Source organism: Saimiri boliviensis, chromosome 12 (genome assembly GCF_048565385.1).
Source record: "Saimiri boliviensis isolate mSaiBol1 chromosome 12, mSaiBol1.pri, whole genome shotgun sequence".
Classification (NCBI taxonomy): Eukaryota; Metazoa; Chordata; class Mammalia; order Primates; family Cebidae; genus Saimiri; species Saimiri boliviensis.
Genome location: NC_133460.1, coordinates 41143595 through 41166234, shown reverse-complemented (window position 1 = coordinate 41166234; position 22640 = coordinate 41143595). Strand labels below are relative to the sequence as shown.

Below are 22640 nucleotides of genomic sequence, written 5' to 3'. Positions count from 1 at the left end.
AGTGTGTAAGAAATTTAATATAGTTTGTAAAGGCTTGATAAAGAACATAAAAGGAGTGTAATCTCAGGGAGGAAAATGAGTGGGCATTAAGAAAAGCTTTCCCAAGAAGGTGATCTTTGAAAAGACTTTTTAAGACCACATAGGAGTTCATCATTTAGATATCCAAGGTATGGTGGGAACAGCATATGTAAAATCTTGATGTCAAGAAATTCTAGGACTCCCTTGAGACCCAGCAAATGAGGTGAATGGCACCAGTAGAAAGGAATTGACAGATAAGCCTGTGAAGGTATAGATACACTGTGAAGAACATTTTAAACAGCACTGTATACCCCCATGGTGAAGAAGAGTTGAAGCATCTAAGCCAGGGTCGACATATTCCAATACGCATATTAGAAAGTATAAAATAGGGGGCTCAATAAAATGAGCTGAGATGGTGAACCACGGTGATCATTAAATTTAAGGCACTTATTAGAAATTGTGAAGATGACAAAAAATGTAAATGATACATATGTCACCATGGAGTTTTTCGTCTTATGTCAAAACTCAGTTGCAAGGAAAAGAAAGCAATTCAAATGAACTTTAGCCAGAAAAGCAGAATATGTTAATTTACATTACTGAAAATCATGGGGCAGATGACTTCAGGCAGAGTTGGATCCAGAAGCTCATTTGATGACATCAAGGCTCTATCTCCATCTCTGACCTCTTTTCTGGAATCACTTCAGAGAACGCTCCTTCATGTTACAGAAAAGATGGCCAGCAGCAATGCTTGAATTTGGATTATCCGTACAATAATCCCAGAGAAAAGAGCATTTCCTTTCTCCCACCACCCATATTATTCTGAAAAAAGACCTCTGATTAGTCTTGCCTATACATGCCCAGCCATGGACCTATTACTCTGTCTGCAGGGAAAGCATACTCTAAATAGCTTAACTTAATTATGTAGCCACTTCTGTATCAGGAAAAATGCAGCCAACTTCATGTGTTGGAGCATTTCCTGAAATAGAGAAATGACAGATTTCCTGAAGTAGAGAACGATAGTTAAGCAAATATATCAGGTCTCCATCACATGAGCATACAAATCACCTGATGATGTTATTAAAATGTAGCTTGTGATTCAGTAGTACTGGGAGGAGGCCTGAAATTCTGCATTTTAAAAAAGCTCCTGGATGATGCTGATGCTATTGGTCCATGGAGCACATTTTGGGTAAGAAGGCACTATATTATCTATTGGGTAGCCAAGCTGAGCATGTGAAAAGATAACCATAATAATAAAAAATGCAAGTGGTGATTCAAGATGATGACAGAGAGAGGTAAAAAGAGAGATTGTCAAACAAATTGCAATGACAATGGGTACCCCACAGTAATACAAAGAAGAATTTCTTCCAGGATACATTAAAAACCCCCAACTCTGGTCTGCAGTTAACCTGAGATGTTTTCAAGGCGTCATGAGATCAAAACTGTTTTCATAATAATACTAAGATGTTATTTGATTCTTTTTCCCATGCTGACATGTAGTGATTGTACAAAAGCAATAGTAAATCAAACTGCTGGCACCTTGAACAGCAGTGATAATTTTATCATGAACATGCCCTCATCTTATTTAAAAAGGAAGAAAAAAAGAAATGTTAAAAAATGTCCCCAATGAAGCAGAAAAAACAGTTAATTCATTAAATCCCAATCCTGAATTTTATTAAGTATTTTTAACATTCTGTGTAGTGAAATGGAGATTATGTATAAAACATTCTGCTGTATGATGGTTGTCAAGAGGAAAAACACTTGTGAGATTGAGTTACAAGCTCAAGTAGCCACTTTTTCATGGAACACATTTATTACTTGAATGACTGGCAGATTATAACTATTCTGACTTTGGCATTTGGATGTTTTCTTAAAAATGAATGAATGAGTCTCCTACTTCAAAAAAATGATAGCTTTTATTCTTAATAATAACATAGAGCTTTCCAACAAACGTTAGAACTTTGAAAATATGTCCCCATGATCTTGATGGTATCTCAATTCTTAAAAGTTTTCATGTTAAGATTGATGGTATATTAATAAATGTAGTTTTAAAATTGCTATGTAATCATTTGGATGGTTTAAATGATCAGTGAGTCAATTTTTCCAAATGGCCAATGCACAATGTTGCAAATTTATTTATAGGTAAAAAATCCATTGGAGGTGCAAGACAGACATATAGACATTGCTACAATATGTACTAAAAATACATTGATGTGGTTCCAGATTCCATATTGCAACTAAACTTTAAGAAACTGTCTCTTTCCAGGTTTAGTACCAAAGAAGAGTATCCATAATTATCTTAAAAATGAGTAAAAAGTGCTCTTCTCATTCCAAAATACATATCTGTGAGGGCCAGATTGTCTTCGCATACTTCAACCTAAACATATATTGCAACAGACTGAATGCAGTAACTGATATGAGAATTCAACTGTAGTCTTGAAAATCAGGCATTACGGAATTAGCAAAAATGTGAAACAATGCCACCCTTGTCACAGATGATTTTTTTTTGGGCCTTGGAAAACATAGTTATTTTGTTAAACAACTGTTTTATTTATTTTAATATGCATTTGGTTTAATATTATTTTTAATAGTGTTAAAGTAGAAATATTTAAAATTTTTTCTCAGTTAAAAATTTTCTAATTAGGTAAATGTTTATTGGTATAATCTGCATAAATAAAAGCTCTTTGGGATTCCTAATAGTTCTTGAGACTGTAAAGTGGTCCTGAGACCAAAATGTTTGTGAACTACTGGGCAAGGCTAATCAGAAAAATCTGAGATTGCCAGATTTTTACTGCCTTTTAATTATGGAGTATATTATAATAGCACAAAAACCATGGGTCCTTATTCCTTGAATAAGCTTCCATCATCTAGTTGGGTGTTGTTAATCTTTTGGATAAGGTATTTAGAATAGACCCTGTGCTTTTAAAATATTTCTGACAAAAAATAAAAAATAAGAAAACCAGAAGTAAAAAACTAAAAAAATAATACCCACAAATAAATATAATTGGTCTCATTTAAATGCCACTGGATATAATACAACATTAAATGTTCGTACCTTTATTTAAAATGTGATTCTTCAAAATAAAATTTACAGATCAAGTCTCTCACATTTCTGAAATAAATGCTATTTGGCAGGGGCTTCTGTTTGTCCCAGTTTTCTTTCTTTATCTCTTTCTTTCCCTCCCTCCCTTCCTCCTTCCTTCCCTCTCCCTTCCTCCTTCCTTTTCTTCCTTCTTTTCTTTTCTCTTTCTTTTCATTTCTTTCTTTCTTTCTTTCTTTCTTTCTTTCTTTCTTTCTTTCTTTCTTTCTCTCTCTTTTCTTTTCTTTCACTTCGTTTTCCTAGTGCTTTTTGAGATGTCAGGACCTACTTAAATAGTTGCTGAGAGTTGGTCCTCATTTTTCAGTACTTTCCTTTCCCTTTTCCTTTAAGGCTAAACTAAAGATTGGGTCTCTAGAGGGTTGGTTGATAGATATATTCTATGCAAGGTTACCATCGCAGAATGAGGTTATAAAGCTTATTATGTGAATAGCTTACACCTGAAAACAAAGCTTCAGAAAAAGGAAACTTTAGCATTCCCCATAGCAAGATTTGCACCACTTGCTATTTATCACATATTATTCTAGATACCTTATAAATGTTGACACAATCAAACCTCTTAACAATATTATGAACAACCTATGAAGACACTGGAAATGAGTTAAGTTACTCATTCAAGATCATATAGCTATTAAGTGGTAGAGAGCCCTGGTAATCTGACTCCAGACATGTGTTCATAGCCAAAGACATGATGCTGAATTAGTGTGTTGGAGATTATTTAAAAACTGACATTTCAAATGAAGAGTTGCTTAATTTTGGTGGGAATACTTTTAATTAGGATTTACTTGCTCACTGGACACATACCCTGTGCTTCCAGTAAGAGATTCAGGAGAGGTTTGTGTCACAGGAGATACAATAATTTAGAGTTGGTAGAAATCTAGTAATGCTCCTCAAACTTTGCCAACAAAATACCCACCAAAAGTATGCAAAAGTGTGGAAACCTTCGTTCTCTGTTACAAATGACAAAATGTCTGAAATTTCATACTTTATCTTATGTTTTTGAATTTTACATATGGTAACACTTAAATATGAAAATCACGTTTTAAGTTACTCCTCATTCAGTAAGTATCCAAGAGATCAACTGCCACAAGCTTTTGTAGCTTGTAGTGGCTCCTGAAACATTGTACCAATCTTAGCTAGAGAAACCTAGCTCCACAGAATACTTTTGGAAGACCGTGGAGTATTTGTTCTTCTGTGTCTCCACTTTGTACACTACTGCTAAGGCACTCTATAACCAGCCAGAAGTTGGTTGCCCATCTCTAAATAAAATGTTAAGAAGAGGGCTCCAGGTGAGAAACTGTGTATGCTAACTAGGTTTAGTGAAGTCATCCAGTGGTCCTTCTTTACCTCATGCCAGTGGTTGCAGTATCAAAAGTCTAAAGAAATTAGGTAACTTGAATGAATGAACTAGATCAGGTATGCACATTATAGGAAATATTGGAGACTCAGCTAAATAGAGGGCACATGTATTATTTAATGCGAGATGCAGTACACACTTCCAGCCCACTAAGAATGGGGGTCAGGTTGCCACATGTTTTTATCTTTAACAAATTAGAGAAATAATTTAAATTATTATTTAAAATAATTTTTTTATTTAGGTAAAAAATTCAATTTTATAAAATATGTGGACAACGAAACAAGTTTCAGACCTCTATGTTGTATCATCTTTCAGTAAAGATAATGCCATTTATGTTGCACAATTATATATGTCTTTGATTGTTAAGCAAATACTCTTAGGCTGCATGTGTGTCAGGAAAAGGGTGAGAAGAGAAACTTCTGTTTTCTGATCATCTTAAGGTTTTTGTTTCTGCCTACTTACAAGTCCCAGGAGGAGAATTAAGTTATCTCTTTTCAAACAGGATAAAGAATGAATGACCTCTTTAACCTGTTTATGGCATCATCCTCTGAGGAACATACATGTCCTTTGTTCTCTCTTGAATGGAAAAGTGGAACAACTTTTTCCCATCTTCTGAAAAGTTCTCTGTATGTTGAAATCGTTGTTCAGACTCTCCTTGCCCATGTTTTTGTTTTTGTCAGACAAAATAACTCCAAATCCTAAAGTATTTCTTTAAAGATTTCTTTTTTTCCAACTTTTTAATTATTTTCATTGTAGAACCATAGACCCTCTTCAAGTTTCCCATATCTTGCTTATAACATGGTCGCTCTGGAACAACTTGTTCTCATAAAAGTTTAGCTAAAGCTAAACAGGAAGAGAACATTATTTGCAGTTACATTTTATGTCTTTGTGTTATTTTCAAACAGCATTGCATTTCTGACTGATATGTAACTTATAATCTGCTACAAGCCCTATATCATTCCCACTATATTTATGCATAGCCAGTTCTTTCTTTATTTATTTTTTGGTCTCATAATCTGTAACTTTAACTGCCTTATGATTCATCTTAAACACTTTCCTTTCTGTTTTTTTCTTTTTCTCCATTCTTTGTCCAGAATGCTGGAGCTTTAATGGCTATACCTACATGGTGCCCAGTACATAATAGGTGGTTAAGACAGGTTTAATGAATGAAATAACTAAACTATGATTTAGGCAATATATCCCACAAGAATTTTTATTGTCTTTAACAGAATATAGGTTTATTGAATCTAGTAAAATCCCTAGCAGTACCTTTTTCCATACTTGACCAACGGTCTGCATTCTAACTAGAGAAAGATCTTTGTCTAAGTCTTGGCTCTTGCTTCTTATTAGCTATTTCCTCTGGAAAAATCATTCAAATTCTCAGCCTTTGTTTTCTAATAATAGCTACCTTTAAAGTTATTGTGACGTTTATATGAGATACTGCATGTCAAATGCTTAAAAGTGTTCTTAGTACATAATGAATTCCCCCCAAAATGTTAACTTATAAGAAAATGTAGTACCCAAAGCACTATGTATGGATAAGCTAAAGAGGGGAATGTTTTTCTAATCTCATGTTTTCCTTTCTGAAAGGTTTTATGCTGGAAATTATTCTTAGACTCTTAAGAATTTTGTTTAAGGTATTCTCTCTTGATACTTAACTTTCTCATCTTTCTTCTCAAACTGAATGCATAGCACACATGTTTAGTCCCAGAAAATGCTCGCTACGAAATTCTAAGACTTCAAAATGAGCAATATCATTATTTTTTTCCTATTATCTTGAGATAACAGAAAAAGTGATAAGAATATAAGTGGAAAGTATAACCCACTGATGCAATAAAATAAATGCATAACTGCTATTGAAATACTTCAGAGAAAAATAAAATATTTGAGAATTCAGTGAAGAGGGATGGTACCTTTGGAAAAAAAAGGAATCAGGTCTTACACAGAGGGTGTGCCCAAGGAGATATGAGGTCAATGTCTCTTGGGTGATGATGGCAGAGATGTTAGTGATGATGATATGGAAGAGTTACCATAACACAGATAAGAGGGCTTGGCCACTACAGGAACAACAGAGTATTAGATATTCCAGTGAGTATCCGACTATGGCAAAGCTTTAGGAATGTAAAAGTAAGAGGAAATGACAGTTCAGAAGTGATTCACAGCAACATGAAAATAACAAACTGACAGACTTCATGGATGCTAAAATTCACAATTTAAAAATGGCCACCTGACACACATGCCTCAACAGATGTTGTGGTTTAAAGTGAAGACTTACAGTTTCTTTGGCAGGAAGTGAGTTGCTCAGGAAAAGGATTTCTGTAAGGCTTCTTAATTGTCATCAAATGATAGTATTTAGGGATGCCATTTTTTAGCACAAGTTGCTATAAGGTGGTAACTCACACAAAGTTTATGTTAAGCTTAGGAGTCATTATGATGATTTTCAAAATCCAGGTGATATTGCAAGGTGATTTTTCATTTTCAGTCAATGTAGAACATCATTTCCTACTCAGAAGAACTTCAAAATTATAATATGGACACATTAAATTTTATTTTTACACTTTTCTAGTTTTACATACACAGGGAAAATGGCCATTGACCTGAGACAAATGAAAATCAGAAGATCCTAGAGTTATCACTCTTATTGTTAGGCTTATTCTTGGATTACATTTTTTTTTCCGTATTGAGAAGTACAACACCCTTAAAATTATAATGTACCAATGGCCCTAACATTTGGAGAGCCAAATTGCATGTGGATCCTCTTGGGATAATTGTGTATGCAAGTGCCTGGAAAAAGAGTGAAACTGAAACTAACTTAAGAATCAAATTGCAAAATTTTATTTTGGTTCTACTATTCATTAGCTGTGTGTCATTTGTTAAGCAAATACTTTGAGCCTCACTTCTCCCTTTAGCTAAATGGGAATGATTTCACAATGGCTGTTTGATAGGACAAAGGCAATAATGCAAGGTCATTGAAAAACCACAAGGGTTGACCAAACATACATAAGGCACTACTATTACTGGCTACTAATACTGTTTCTACTACTGTTATTACTGCTTTTGTAACTGCTGCCACCGTCACTAACAGCATTACTTTCATCTTGGATTTGCTTTGAGTAGCTATTTCTTATCCTGGGTTTGAAGGTGAGTAATATATAGATATATTACTTATAAATTATATTCCTCTGATAACTGTATAATTAAAACAGAGGTAAAGATAAGGTAAAACATAGTAATATGCTTACCATATTTACTTTTAATAAAATACTTGTCAATTATAAAAAAGGGTCAAAATAACACAAAATTATGGTTTTGCAAAAGTGTAAAAAGTGATGTATTTGAATAAATAAACAGAGGGGTATCTTCTGTTATCCTTTCCCAGTTCCATTCCCTAGAGGTTACCCAATCTATATGTGTTTTCAGTGTACTTCTCTCAAGGCTGGTTGTTTCAGGAATGAAATAAGTACATCTTGGATATAAACACTGTTCCAGCTAAGCAAGTCTATCTTAAAATATTATCATTAACAAATAGATTGTCAGTGCCTGTTACTCACAGGGTGGAGTACTGGATACACTGAGAAGTGTGGGTTTTCAGCTTTCCTTTTTGTTAACCTTTGTACAGGCTATTGTTTTCTTCTATCTATATTCACCATATGGTGCCACTCTTTTTATTTTAAATAGATTTTCAGCTCTTATCTCACAGTTCTAAGTTTGTAATTTATTTCCTCTGGAATGTGTTCCTTATCACATATAGTCACTGATTTCAGTGATCCCATATACCTCAGTTCCTTTTCAGGTTGCCTAGAGAGAGTGAATAGCATCTGTTTTAAATGGAGTGGCTGGAAATCTGAGTGAAAGACAAGATCGGGTAGGCAGGTGCTGAAATGGGTCTGCCACAGATTGCCTAAGTTTGGCTGGGTTGGGATAAAATATGGTTTCTGATATTGGTATGACTAAGGTTATATATGGTTGGCACAGGTGAGGGCATAGAAGGGTGCTGGGCCAAGAAGACATAAAAACACACTTTAACTTAAAAGTACAGCTTAAATCTTTCTCCATGTACATTTAAATCACTATACAAGAGTCAAGACTATGCTATAATTGCCCTAACCATTTACCATTGTGCATTATATTGTTTCCAATATTGTACTATGGATAATGGCTGCAAGGAACACCTTTGGGCATACACATCTCTTCATATTTGTACTATTTTCTTTAGAACAGAGTCCCTAAGGTAGAATTTCAAGTCAAAAGATATAAAAATTCTAATGGCATAGTTATAATTTTTATATCACCTAACTAGCAGACCACAACAATTTAACTCACAACAGAATGCTTAAGACGGCCTATCTTCTCCACACTCCACCCCTGCAGATTCTTCTTTAGTTAATCTCTGCTAATCTGATAAAAACAAAAAAAGGATTGTGCTCCCATTTTCTTGATTGCCATGTCTGTTAAATATTATTATTTCTTACTTTGCAGATTGCTGATTGTTATAGAAATCCTCATATAAACCTTAATAATTTGTATGACCTTTTTATATAGAAGTGATCTCAATCCATTGTGATACTTACTGTAATGTTGTTTCCAGTTTATTTTTGCCTTTTCATTTATAGAATAACAATTATTTTATGAGAATATAAACCAAAAATAAAACTCTAAGCTCCCCCCACAACTGACTGAATAGACCCCTCTTCTTGGCCAACGGCATTCCAAAGGTAACCTGAAAAACTAGTTCAGGCCATGATGGGAAGTGGAGGTCAGATATGCCTCATTATATGCTCCTCCCTGTGGAATTCAGGCACCATAACTGACCAGCACTGACATTAAAAAGGAGATCTCAAGAGTGACAAAACAGAATCTTTGTAGCAATGGCACCAAATTCCAATCTGTCTCTAATATCGCATTACATGACAGATAACAGGCTCTCAAAAGAATCAAAGCATTTTACCCCAAAATATGTTTCTTTCACATATTTTTAAATGACCCTTCAAAGCTGTTGGAATCAGAAGAATAGAGCACCTTTTAAGGTCTAATAAGAAGGCATTTACCATCTATGTCTCTGAAGCCTAATAGGTGGACATTTCATCTGCCTAATAAGAACCCTGGCTTCTACAATCTCCCTTATCTTAACTCCAAGCATTCCTTTCTGCTGATTTCAACTCTTTAGGCCAAACAACTCTTTCAACCATTTGCCAGTCAGGAAATCTTTGAATCCATTTATGACCTGGAACATCCACCTCCATCCCACCCCTGCTTTGAGATGTCCTGCCCTCCCAGGTTGAACCAATATACACCAACATATATTGATTGATATCTGCCTGTAACTTCTGCCCACTTAAAATGTATAAAATCAAGCTGTGACCCAACCTTCTCAGGACCTTCTGAGGCTGTGTCATGGGCACATCTTAAAACTTGGCAAAACAAATTTCTAAGCTGATTGAGAGTTTAGAAAACTCAGATACTTTTTGGCTTACACAATCAAATAAATGATTTTTAAAATTATGTTATTTCTATTAAAGAATGTAATAATCATAATGCAAGATCATTTAATAACTTTGAACTACTCTTAGTATTATTATTATTACTACTACTAGTACTACTACTACTAATGCCACCACCACCACCACCACCACCACCATTTTCATTTGGACTATACAGAACAAAATGTGAAAGTCTGTCTTCATCTTCCCCCATCTCCCAAACCCAAATCGGAGGTAACTGCTAACAGTTTGATGTATATCCTTTAGAGCTCTTCTTTTATATGAGTTTGCCATCTTCTTTGCACTTGCTCTTCTCATCCTATCAGTCACTGAGCCCAGTGGATGCAACCTTCAAAATCCGTCTTTAATTTCCCATGTATTCTTGTTTCCAAGCCACTTTTATGGTCCGCGTCATCACCATCTCTTACAATAGCCTAAAAGTGGCTCCCAACTTTTATTCTGTCTTCTCAACAATGCATTATCTTCACAGTGGTCCACAATGATCATTTAAAAATGCACTTTCCTTTAAAGCCATGGAGTAGTTTTCCATTACAATTAGATTAAAACACGCATCCTTAACCAGTTTATAAGGCCCTGCAGGAACTGGCTCCCGCCTGTTCCTCCGGTTTCCTGCATTACCTTTTTTCTGCTTACCAACACTACTTTTATTTTTTTATTTCCTTGAAGCTCTTTTCTCACTCAAGCCACATACTTTCTCCTCTCCTTAGGATATTCTTTCCTCCCTATTCTCTTCGCCTCACTAACTCTTACTCATTCTTCACATTAAAGACTACTTTTTCAGATTCGTGTTTTCTCAGTTTTACAAATCTAAATTACATTTCTCTTTTCATACTTTGAGTTTTTCATTGTAATAGTGATATCAGTTATTAATAAACAATCATTTGTGTGGTTGTTTACTTAAGTCAACGATTTGTCCTCCTCCGTAGACCATAAGCTCTATGAAAGCTAGGACATGGTCTCTGTCTTTTTTTTTTTTTTTTTTTTTTTTTGAGACAGAATCTCACTCCGTCACCAGGTGCCAGGCTGGAGTGCAGTGGTGCAACCTCAGCTTACTGCAACCTCCACCTCCCGGGTTCAAGCAATTCTCCTGCCTCAGCCTCCCAATTAGCTGGGAATACAGATACCCGCCACCATGCCCAGATAATTTTTTTGTATTTTTAGTAAAGACGGGGTTTCACCATGTTGACCAGGATGGTCTCGATCTCTTGACCTAGTGATCCACCTACCTCGGCCTCCCAAAGGGCTGGGATTACAGGCGTGAGCCACCATGCCCGGCCTGGTCTCTGTCTTATTCACTTATTTGTAGAGGGTAGAGTAAGTTACTATCTAGGATAGGGCACCAGGAAAACTCCTAAAGTGCTGAAAATGTTTTAGATCTTTATTTGAGTTGCAGGGACAGAAAGGTGTGATACCTTTCCTCACTCATCGTAAGGGTCACAGCTGATACGCCTATAACAAAAGACAGGTTTACAAGAGCAAACCATCTATTTATTTAATCGAAGTTTTCCGTGACACAGAAGGTAGTCTTCAAAAATGAAGACTCAAAGATCTGAGGGGAAACTTTATTTTTGTGCTTAGATTGGGGACAGCCATGTAGAAAGCTGATCAGACAAATGGGAATGATCTAATTAATGGTGATAGATTCAGGTGAGGAACCCAGCAAGGCCTATTTGTTCAGATTCTCCTTGGCTTCTCTGCATAGCATCCTTTCCTCCTGGGTATGGGGCTGGACTCCTCTGGAATGAGGGTCTTCGAAGGAGAAGGGGGAGAGTAACTTTTCTAAGTTTTATGACTTGCTGTGGAGGAGAGGGCTTCTAGTTTCTATGATTTGCCTTGGGAAGGGAAATTCTGGTTGCTTTGACTCACTTCTGGGAAACAGCAGGGCAAGAGAAGGTCAAAGAGAACTTGCTTTTGAGGCCCTTCCAGTGTTCTTTAGTTCAAAGTGCTCAGCACATCAAAGTGCCATACTTTTAGGGTGTCATTTTCTGAGTCCCACAGAGTGATGGTTACAGAAATGATGACATTTATTTTTACATGTACATGGATATATCAATTTGTAAAAACTCTTAAGGTTTGTGAAATTTATCATATATACATATATTATTAATATTACATATATTCATCAAGTAATCAAAGACATAGCCATTTCAAATTTTTATAGTAAGTGCCAGATTGTGCTTCAGAAGCTATAACAACTTATATTTCACCAACAGGATGTGAAGATGCTCTTTTCCAACAATATGACAAGCTAAGGGCAGCATCTCATTGGTACCCAAATTTGCTTCTTTGATTGTTAGTAAAATTGAACTACGATAATATTTTCAATCAGTCTGGGACTGATTTCAGTATACAATATAAGAATTAAATTTATTTTTTCATCCTGTTGTCCTAGAACCATTTATTGAATAATCTTTCCCTTTTTCTTTGATTTGTTATACCATTAATCTTTATCATATTTTATGATGTCAATGGCTTTGATAATATAATACATTCTTGTATATTGTAGGATCCGCTTCTAAGATATCTATTCTCATCTATTCATTTGTCTCTTTATTATTGTACTAGTGCCATGCTGATTAAATTAATAGAACTTTAAAAAAGTCATCCTCATTAATCTTCTTTTTCAAATGTAAAAAGAATTCTGATGCTTTAAATGATGTCTAAAATGGTTTCCTTGAGTTAAAAAGTACCCACTGAGATTTTAATTTGCAATTCATTTTAGGTTGGGTTCCTCTTCAGGGAAACAGATGCTGAGATGGAGATTTGCATGCAGGAAGCTTATTTGGGAATCTCGTGGGAATAACACCTGTAAGCGAGGAACGGATGAAAAGGAAGTTAAACTGTGATGGAGTTACAAGGGAGGCTTCTACTGACCCCATAGGGAGCTCTGAGGCTAGGATAGTTCTGAATTGAATGGAATTAAACAAAAGAGCTACCACAACTAGTTAATGGATACAAGCTACCTCCAACAAGAGGGTGTAGCAGGCAAGGCCAAGGGCAGTTTCTGAAAAGGACTCAGCTGCGAGCTGTCAGTAGCCAACACTCTCAGTATCTGGAAATAAGTGCCTTGATCTTGAATAGGGATATGGGCAGTGCACCATGGCACCCACTTCACAACTTTTACAATCCTGCTCGCTTTTCCAGGAAAATGATTAGCTTTCCTGTGTATTTAGTATTTTATATTTTAAATAACTTCCTTAGGCTAAAAATACAAAAGAAAACCATCAGAAAAATTGAGTAACTCAAAAATTGAGTGCAATGAGTAATAGATAAACAGAAGCTCAGTAGACAGGAATCATGCACCCAAATCAACAAGAGACCATAACAGAAATAAATAACAATCTTTTACCCATTATTAGCAGAAATCATATTGTGATTCTCGGAAAGATATATAATGCATTCCTTTGTTTCCCTTTGGTTTTTCCAAACCCTTTTATCCTCCTTGAGCTATGAGTAAATTTTGAGAGCTTCCTGTCATTCTTTTTCCTCCTTAAACTCTGCATCTTTTGACATAGCTGACCATCAAACACAAAATCTGTATGTCCAGATGTCTCCTGAGCATCTCTTTCATCTTGATAGACTCATTATTTCCCCCCCTCAAACATATTTGCCCTGTATGTTCTCTTCAGGGCTATCTCCAGCTGTTTCTCATAGCCTACTTTTAGTTTGTGGTCAGGACCTGCCACGTCCACCTATGAGGTGTTTGAAACTGCTTCTCATTTTTATTCTTGATGCTATAAGCAAAATTAACATAAATATTATTTATTACATGGGGTAATGCTGTAAACTCCTGTTTTCTAGGTCTCAAATTGTTTCCATCTGTAACCAAATATATCACTGACAATACCATAATCAACACCCAAGTTCAAATGTTTTGATGACTGCTACTCACAGAAAAAAGAAGAATCTAAGTTGGTTCACATGGAATTCAAAGCCCTGCATATTCTGGACCTCACCTAGAGTCTTGGTCTATAGCCCAGATTTACCATATTGCTTGCCTTCTCATGCTTCTTGCATATATTGCTTCCCTGTGTCTCTTTTCTTTGTTATAAATGTGATTTTTCATCTGTCCCTCCCCAAAGACATTGTATTTATTTTCAAGACCCAGCTTGAATGCTACCTCAGTGAAGAATTCTTGGATTCCCACAGTAGAAATGAATTGTGCATCCAAGTGTGTTTTGTTTATGCCACTCTTGCAACGTGTATTTTGTTTATGCCACTCTTGCAACATATGCATATACTTGTATGTGTGCCTCCCTGACTACATTGAGTATTGGAAGGCAGAAGCTGTTTATTTTATTCATTTTTGTATTCTTCACAAAGCCTGGTTTAGCCCAATTCTTTGTTGTGCAAAATATATGGTTGTGGAATATAATTTGGATGTCTAAGGCACGGATGTAATTGTTTTCATTCATCCTATACTTACTACAGTGCATTTAGAGCTGTGCTGTCCAATATGGTAGTCACTAGCTACATGTGGCCATTTAAATTTAAATTAATTAAAATAAAATGAAAGGAAAAATCCAGTTCCTCAGTCATACTGGCCACATTTCATGTGTTCTAGCAGCCACACAGGGCTCATGGCTACCTCCCATGATGACCACTGCAGATACGGAACATTTCCGTTATCACAGAAAGTTCTACTGAACAGTGCTGCTCTATAGGATTTGCATTAGAGTGCTTTCAGCTGCAAGTAATAGAATTCCCAACTCATCTTGAGCTGGGCTCCTCAAAAGCAGACCCTGAGACAAGATTTTGGACTTATGCAATTTATTTAGAAGGTGACCCCAAGATCAAATAGAGCACATATTTTAGGCAAAATAAAAGTAAGAAAATGAAGGTAAAAGGGCCAGTAAATGTCATATTAATATGCAAGTTTCTACAGTATGCAACTGGGATGCATTTGGAATCCTCTGAGAAAACTAGCTTCAGAAATGTCCCACCAGGTGTGGAAAGGCTTAACCCCCACCTTCACAAAATCTCCTTCTCTATTGTTTGAGGATGGGGGAAAGAGGCTTAAATTCCTCCTTCCCGACTTCAGTATTGCAGCTTCAGGAAGAGAAGAAGAGGTACAGGTGCTCGAGGCGGAAAAGTGTCAGAGCGCTAGAAACTGTTTCAGCAGTAGATCATCTCAGGGTGGCAAAGAGGATGTGTTGGTGCATCAGCAGACTCTTCTACACATCTCAGTGAGGATAAAACAATAAACAAAATCTATTGCATTTCATAAAAAATGTCTGGAAAAAGGAAATCTTAATATCTGCTAATTCAGTGGCTTAATGATGAAGGGCCCTGGCTTGGTAGTTCTGCAACACTCTTGAGTTTCTTCCTAACATCATCTCAAGTTGTTTGCAGCTCTTCCAAACATTACAATTTCAGAAGTAAATATTCCAGGGGTAGGAATGAGTGAATTCAGGTTTGAGGTCTACTATAAAGAGTAAGAACATTTCTAAAAGCCCTGCCAGAAGACTTCCTTTTGTATCTCAGAGGTCAAGACTGCATCACGTGGCCATGATAGTGGCAGAGTCATAGACTTGCTGTGATTGGTTTGAAACCATTGACATTCATTCACCTCTTGGGTCCAGGGATTCCTGAGCATGATACTCCCCAATATCTGAACACAATAGGCTTCTGTTGGCAAAGAGAAGAGGGTGATGTGTCTGTCCTGGGTAAGCAAGAGTATGTCACAGGTGTAGGCAGCAACTTTTAAGAAAAATATCAACAAACTCAAGAGAATCTGAGAAAAATGACCAGGATTTCCAAGGCCTAGAAACTGCATTGTATTTTGAATAAATAAAGGAACCAGGCACAGTTGGAGCTCTGATGTCATTACACCACTAAATTAACCAATCTGTGAACTTCTCTAATAAACAGAGGTAAAACGGGTATTATGGTTAGCTATCATTAAATATTTAAAAAATAGCATTGGTTGATAGATATATTTAATTCTGTGATGTACCAGGGGCTATAGCTGGGATCAGTGTGAGTTACATTTTTTTTCAGATATTGAACGGAGAGTTCTCCTTAATAATTAGAGCTGTTCATAAATAATATGATAAAATAGTAGTAGCTTCACCAATGCAAAAATTAAGAAGAGCTGAATTCCATTAACAGTTTGCATTCCAGTAGTGCTTCATGTTTCAAAGTATCATTTAATTGAACTATTATTAAACCCCTATAAGGTATAGTATGTAAATACTATTATATCTATTTTCCTTATGGAAAGAATGAGGTTCAGGAAGTTTGATTGCTTGAGATCATGGAGCTAGTAAATGGCAAAGATGTGATGCACACTCAAATTTTCTCTCCCTCAAATACTGGTATTCCTAAGTCATCATAACTACCTGGATATTTAAAATGTTTTAGGTAATTGAAAATAGCTTTGTAATAGACCTGAATTTTACTATGGTTCTATTCTTTTATTTCTTATTACAAGCAGTCTTGTTCTCAGGAATGCCCATCATTAGCCACTTCAGTCCTCTCTCCCTGGTTATCTTCCTACCTTTCCTTCCTCCCTCCCTCCCACTTCCCTTCCCTTCCCTCCCCTCCCCTCTCCCCCCGCTTCCCTTTTCCTTTTCCTTCCCTTCCCTTCCTTTCCCTTCCCTTCCCTTTCTTTCCCTTCCCCTACCTTCCTTCCTTCTTTACTGCTTGAGATAGGCTCTCACTTTGTCACCCAGACTGGAGTGCAGGGGTGTCATCATAGCTCACTGTAACCTCAAACTCTAGGCCCAAGTGATCCTCCCACCTTAGCCTCCTGAGTCACTGGGATTACAGGTGTGTGCCACCATACCCAGTTAATTTTAAAATTTTTGTAGAGATGGGGTCTTGCCATGCTGCTCTGGCTGGTCTCAAACTCCTGGACTCAACTGATCCTCTCCTCTTGACCTCCCAAAGTGCTAAGATTGCAGGTATGAGTCACTATGCCTGGCATAAAACCACACTTCTTATTGCCCCTGCTGCTGTATTTCTATATCCTGCAGATTCTGTTTGTATTACCTTTAGTGGAAGATGTTTTATTTGCTATTGTATATTTTTACCCCCTCCCAGTATATATTGTATGGTAATCTGATTTGTGAACAAATGAAAACATAGTGCAGGAAATAGATGTTGTTTCTCTTCTTGGACATTTTGAACTTTCTTTTTCTCTTACTTGGTGTGTTCTGGTTTATTTTATGATTCATTGAAACATAATAAATTCTCTCCTTCTTTTCATTTATATTAAATATTAAGGATTACCATTGCTTCTGTTACACGGTCCTCACAGGATGGACGTCAGTGTCTTCTATATACCCTGCACTCAGTGAAATTCTCTTCAAATTAATTAGGATATTCTATTTTTAGATGTGGAATCTCTTTATCCAGTTCTGGATGTTGCTTTATGGCTCAATTTTTTAAGATTACTGCAACCATACTGTTTCTTTAGTTTTTGAGATGGAATTTTTAATATCCACCAGAGCTTCAAGCTTTGCATTGAAGCAGCTCATTATACTCAGATAACAAAAGGACTTTGCGTCTCAAATATGTTTGACATAGTGTTCCTTCAACTACTCATATGGGTAACTTTTGAGCCAGCGATTGTTGATACTATACTGCTCACTTCAATACGTGTTGTGGCTACTCCAAAGAATCCCAAAGAATTTTTAACCTCGAAAATTATGCAAAATGCTGCTAAAAAAATACAGATTTTGTAAATACTTTTCAGTTACTGCCGTGGTGTGTGTTTGTTTCTTAGTGTTTACATTGGTCTGCTATTTTCTTCTAATTGGTGCTTTATTTTGTAGCAACAAAAATAATAACATAGGTAATAACAATATCTAACAGTTATGGAGATTTTACTGTGTATAAGTCATGACTCCAAGCATTTTACATGTATTTTTTTTTTTTTTTAGTTTTTCGATACCTTTATTGTCCCTTTGTGAGCTCCTATTTCATATCTTTTTTTTAAAAATTGCATCTTAGGTTTTGGGGTACATGTGAAGAGCATGCAAGATTGTTGCGTAAGTACACACATGGCAGTGTGATTTGCTGCCTTCCTCCCCTTCACCTATATCTGGCATTTCTCCCCATGCTATCTCTCCCCAACTCCCCACCCCCCACTGTCCCTCCCCTATTCCCCACAACAGACCCCAGTGTGCAGTGCTCCCCTCCCTGTATCCATGTGTTCTCATTGTTCAACACCCGCCTATGAGTGAGAACATGCGGTGTTTGATTTTCTGCTCTTGTGTCAGTTTGCTGAGAATGATGGTTTCCAGGTTGTCCATGTCCCTACAAAGGAAACGAACTCATCATTTTTGATGGCTGCATAATATCTCATGGTGTATATGTGCCACATTTTCCCTGTCCAGTCTACCATCGATGGACATTTGGGTTGGTTCCAGGTCTTTGCTATTGTAAACAGTGGTGCAATGAACATTCGTGTGCATGTGTCCTTATAGCAGAATGATTTATAATCCTTTGGATATATACCCAGTAATGGGATTGCTGGGTCAAATGGAATTTCTATTTCTAGGTCCTTAAGGAATCACCACACTGTCTTCCACAATGGTTGAACTAATTTACACTCCCACCAACAGTGTAAAAGTGTTCCTATTTCTCCACATCCTCTCCAGCATCTGCTGTCTCCAGATTTTTTAATGATCGCCATTCGAACTGGTGTGAGATGGTATCTCAGTGCAGTTTTGATTTGCATTTCTCTACTGACCAGTGATGATGAGCATTTTTTCATGTTTGTTGGCCTCATGTATGTCTTCTTTTGTAAAGTGTCTGTTCATATCCTTCGTCCACTTTTGAATGGGCTTGTTTTTTTTGTTTGTTGGTTTGTTTTTTTTTCTTGTAAATCTGTTTTAGTTCTTTGTAAATTCTGGATATCAGCCCTTTATCGGATGGGTGTACTGCAAAACTTTTTCCCATTATGTTGGTTGCCAATTCACTCTAATGACTATTTCTTTTGCTGCGCAGAAGCTGTGGAGTTTGATTAGGTCCCATTTGTCTACTTTGGCTTTTGTTGCCAATGTGTTAACAAAAGCTTTTTCAACAGAGTACTACTGTTATCCTCATTTTACAGATTTGAAAACTGAGGCACAGAGAGGTTGAGTAAATTATTCTGTCACATAGCTATAAAATAGTGAAGCCAAGATTGTCACCTAGGCACATCACTATACTCAAAAAGAAATATTAATAATAACATTTTGTTTTTAACATTTAACATTTTATTAACATTTATTATTGTTATTATTACAACATGCTCTCCAAGTTGGAATCCAAATTGGAAAGTGGACAGTAAAGCACAAAGGAAACTTGTTTCTTAGAATGTATTAATGAATTTCTTCATTCTCTTCAGACAATTTCTGAGTGTTCAACTTACATATTTAAGTACTGGTCAACTTTTAATATTTGACGTCAATCTATCTATCTATCTATCTATCTATCTCTATCCATCTAAAATAAATTGTTAGAATGGGAATTCTCAAGTAAACTCTTTGTATAGACTCTAAAATCTTTGAGGTTAAAAACTGTTGCTTATGAACTCACCATTTTTTTGGTTAAATTTTCTGTCTTATTTTTTTTAATTGAGGGTAAGGGCTGACTTGACCTGTCTTTGAAGGAAGCCTAAACTAGGAAGTAAAGGCAAGTGGGGGGAATAAAATTATAATAGCTGTGATGAAAGGATTCCTGGTAGCTGTAATAGCAAAAAGACTCATGAATAAAGGAGATAAAAAGTTTAACTCAGAAACACTAAAAGATAAAAGGAGTTTAAATATTCTTATATGAGAAGAAAAATAGGAATGCTTGGAAATAAATGTCAATCTATAAAACCAGAAATTAGAATTAGTTTTTGTAAATCAGACGAAAAGAAAACTTACATGTCTACATACATACCCATATGTCTACACACACACACACACACACACACACACACACACACAAAAGAAAAATTGGAGTCAATACTATTTTATCATTTTTCCTCAGAAAAATGACTGAAAAAAAGAAATAAAAAGTCAAAAAGACGACTGAGAAAAAAATGCAAAGTAACAAAAGGAAAACAAGAAAAAATTTTGATGGGGCAATATTTACAGAGAAATTTCTATGATTTTTAATGACTAAATGCCACAGATATGCAAAATGTGAGAGGAAGGCAGAGTTGAGTCATTCTCACAGCTGGCTGTTAAAGAAAAGGCTGTAATGTTTCTTTATTATGACAACTGACCGGCCAGATAATTTATGATTCAGTAAGTTACGGGTGTGGGAAATGGAGTGGAAACATACAAGGAACTCAGCAAACTGTAAAACTGCATTGGCTTTATCAGTGGACTCATGTTGAGTCCATCTAGTTGATGAACATCCTTATCAGCCAGCATATATAAATGACTTATGGGAATAATATTTCAAGGCATAATGACACAGCTATATCTAGTATTCTTCTCAGATCTGGGTTATTAAATATTAAATATCAAAGCTGTAAATTATAGTAGCAGCTTTATATAACTAAATTAAATTCAAACAAAACCTAATTTCCTTAATCATTGGCTGTAATCCTCCAGGAACATATGCTATTAACTGAACTACAAATGACACAGAAATTGTATGACTTCAGTTAAGTTATTTGATATCAAATTCTAATCCAGGGCAGACTTCTCTGTAAATCTCCTACAGGGATTTTAATACCTCTACAATCATATTGGTTTTTTACAGAGTAACTAATCTTTTCATACTGATTTCTTGCTCCTTTATTCAATTTCTTTTTTTTATCTCTCTTTTTTCTTTCAGAGCATATTCTAGGTCAATTTTTAAAACAAACTGCTTATGGAATTTTAAAATTTTTGTCCAGAGTTATCACCACAGTTATTACAACCTGGGATTTTGCACACAGAACTAATTAAACTTAGCCAAAAGTATTTATAGCTCCAATTAACTGTTTATGGCCATGTATGTCAGTGCAAACCCAAAATAGTAAAAAATTGATCAGTCTAATTTGGCTCCTTGTCCCCGTGGCGAAATGTCTATCGTGGAGTTTGTTCAGTGATGGAGTGTGTTGTGGCTATTGTAATTGTGAACAAATGGCTGAGGTGAATTAATTTTGTTCTCTTCTTGGCTAACTGTTCATTTTTTGAAAAGTTCATTATGGTCATAGAGTAAATAATTTATCATTTAGAATCTAAAATTGTTTGAAAGTAAAAGTTTGAAAGGGAGGGAAGTATCAAATCACATGATAGGGATGTACACAACAGTAAGAAAATAAGAGTCCTGGAGAAAATGGATGCCTGGGAGATTTGGGCTTCTGTTAATAACCAAAGTAAACAGTGGTATGAGGCATGGGGAGATTAGTCTTGATAGACTCTTAAAAGAAGGAGGGTAACGATTTCAGGTTTTAGGATTGAATGTCAGGATGCCTGAATGTGAGGATGAAGTAGTCCAGAACTTCCTTGAATCTAATAAGATTCCCGGAGGAGACAGTTGTTTTCCTGGAGAGCAAAAGGTGGTAAGTATTCCCTTCTGCCCTTCTTCACCTATATGGTGAAAAATCTTTTTTTTTTTTTTTTTTTTTTTTTAAGAGACAACATCTTGCTCTGTCACCAAGGCTGGAATATTGGAATACAGTGGCATGATCACAGCTCACTGCAGCCTCAAACTCCTGGGCTCAAGCAATCTTCCTGCCTCAGGCTTCCTAGTACCTGGGACTGCAGGTGCACACCCCCACTCCCAGTTTATTTGCTGAAGACACTTACATTTTCTGTATCCCAGACTTCCCCAGCCTTAGAGTCTCTCCCAACTCATTTCTGCTTGCTTATGTATATCTTCACTTGGATGTCTTATAGACAGATCAACATGAACTTGACTTTTGTCACAGTCAGGGTTTCACCATGGGACAGCTGGCATACTCAAAAGGTTTAATTGAAAGTTTAATGAGAGCCAGGAGCTGTGGCTCAGGTCTGTAATCCCAGCACTTTGAGAGGCTATGGCAGGCAGATCACCTGAAGTAAGGAGTTCAAGACCAGCCTGGCCAACATGGCAAAACCCTGTCTCTACTAAAAATACAAAAATTAGCCAGGCATGGTGGCGTGTGCATGTAATCTCAGCTACTGGGGAGGCTGAGGCAGGAGAATTGCTTGAACCTGGAAGATGGAGGTTGCAGTGCGCCGAGATCATGCCATTGCAGTCCAGGCTGGGCAATGAAAAAAAAAGAAAAAAGAAAAAAAGAAAGTTTAATTAGGCACATTTTACCACGGTGTGGGCAGAATTATAGGAGCCAATAGAAGGTGTTAAAGCATCCTAGGATTAGCAACATTGAAAGCTGTCATCCTCTTAAATCTTTTAGAGAAAAGCAAAAGGAACCCAGAGAAATCCTGAACCCGTAGAACAAGGTCCATCCAACTGAAGCAGTCATTCTAGAATGCAGGAACTGACAGATCTGCAGTGAGACAGGGAGGGGTCTAAAGGAATAAATTCTCTTACTTGTTTCTTATTCAGCCTCTTACTGGTACCTCATACTGCCTTATGCCATTTGAAATCAGATGACAGGAGCATACCCCAGCCATAAAGCAGAGCAGAGAAGTGTGGGAAATAGACAGGTATGTGCATGTGCACGCACGTTGTTTGTGGAGGTGGAAGGGGCGGGGTTGGAATAACTTGTACTATTACCGATCCCCATTTTCCAAATAAACACATACATCTT

At 36.4% G+C, this 22640-nt stretch overlaps 1 long non-coding RNA gene across 1 annotated transcript; it reads right to left on the bottom strand.

Moving 5' to 3' along the window:
• Positions 1-1460: 1460 nt before the first annotated feature.
• LOC141580717 (uncharacterized) lies at positions 1461-14565 on the bottom strand. Its single transcript, XR_012513010.1, has 5 exons — positions 14397-14565; positions 12665-12776; positions 11803-11838; positions 11393-11419; positions 1461-1595 (listed from the first exon to the last, which is right to left on the bottom strand). It is a non-coding gene; the product is annotated as an uncharacterized LOC141580717 (long non-coding RNA).
• Positions 14566-22640: the final 8075 nt, after the last annotated feature.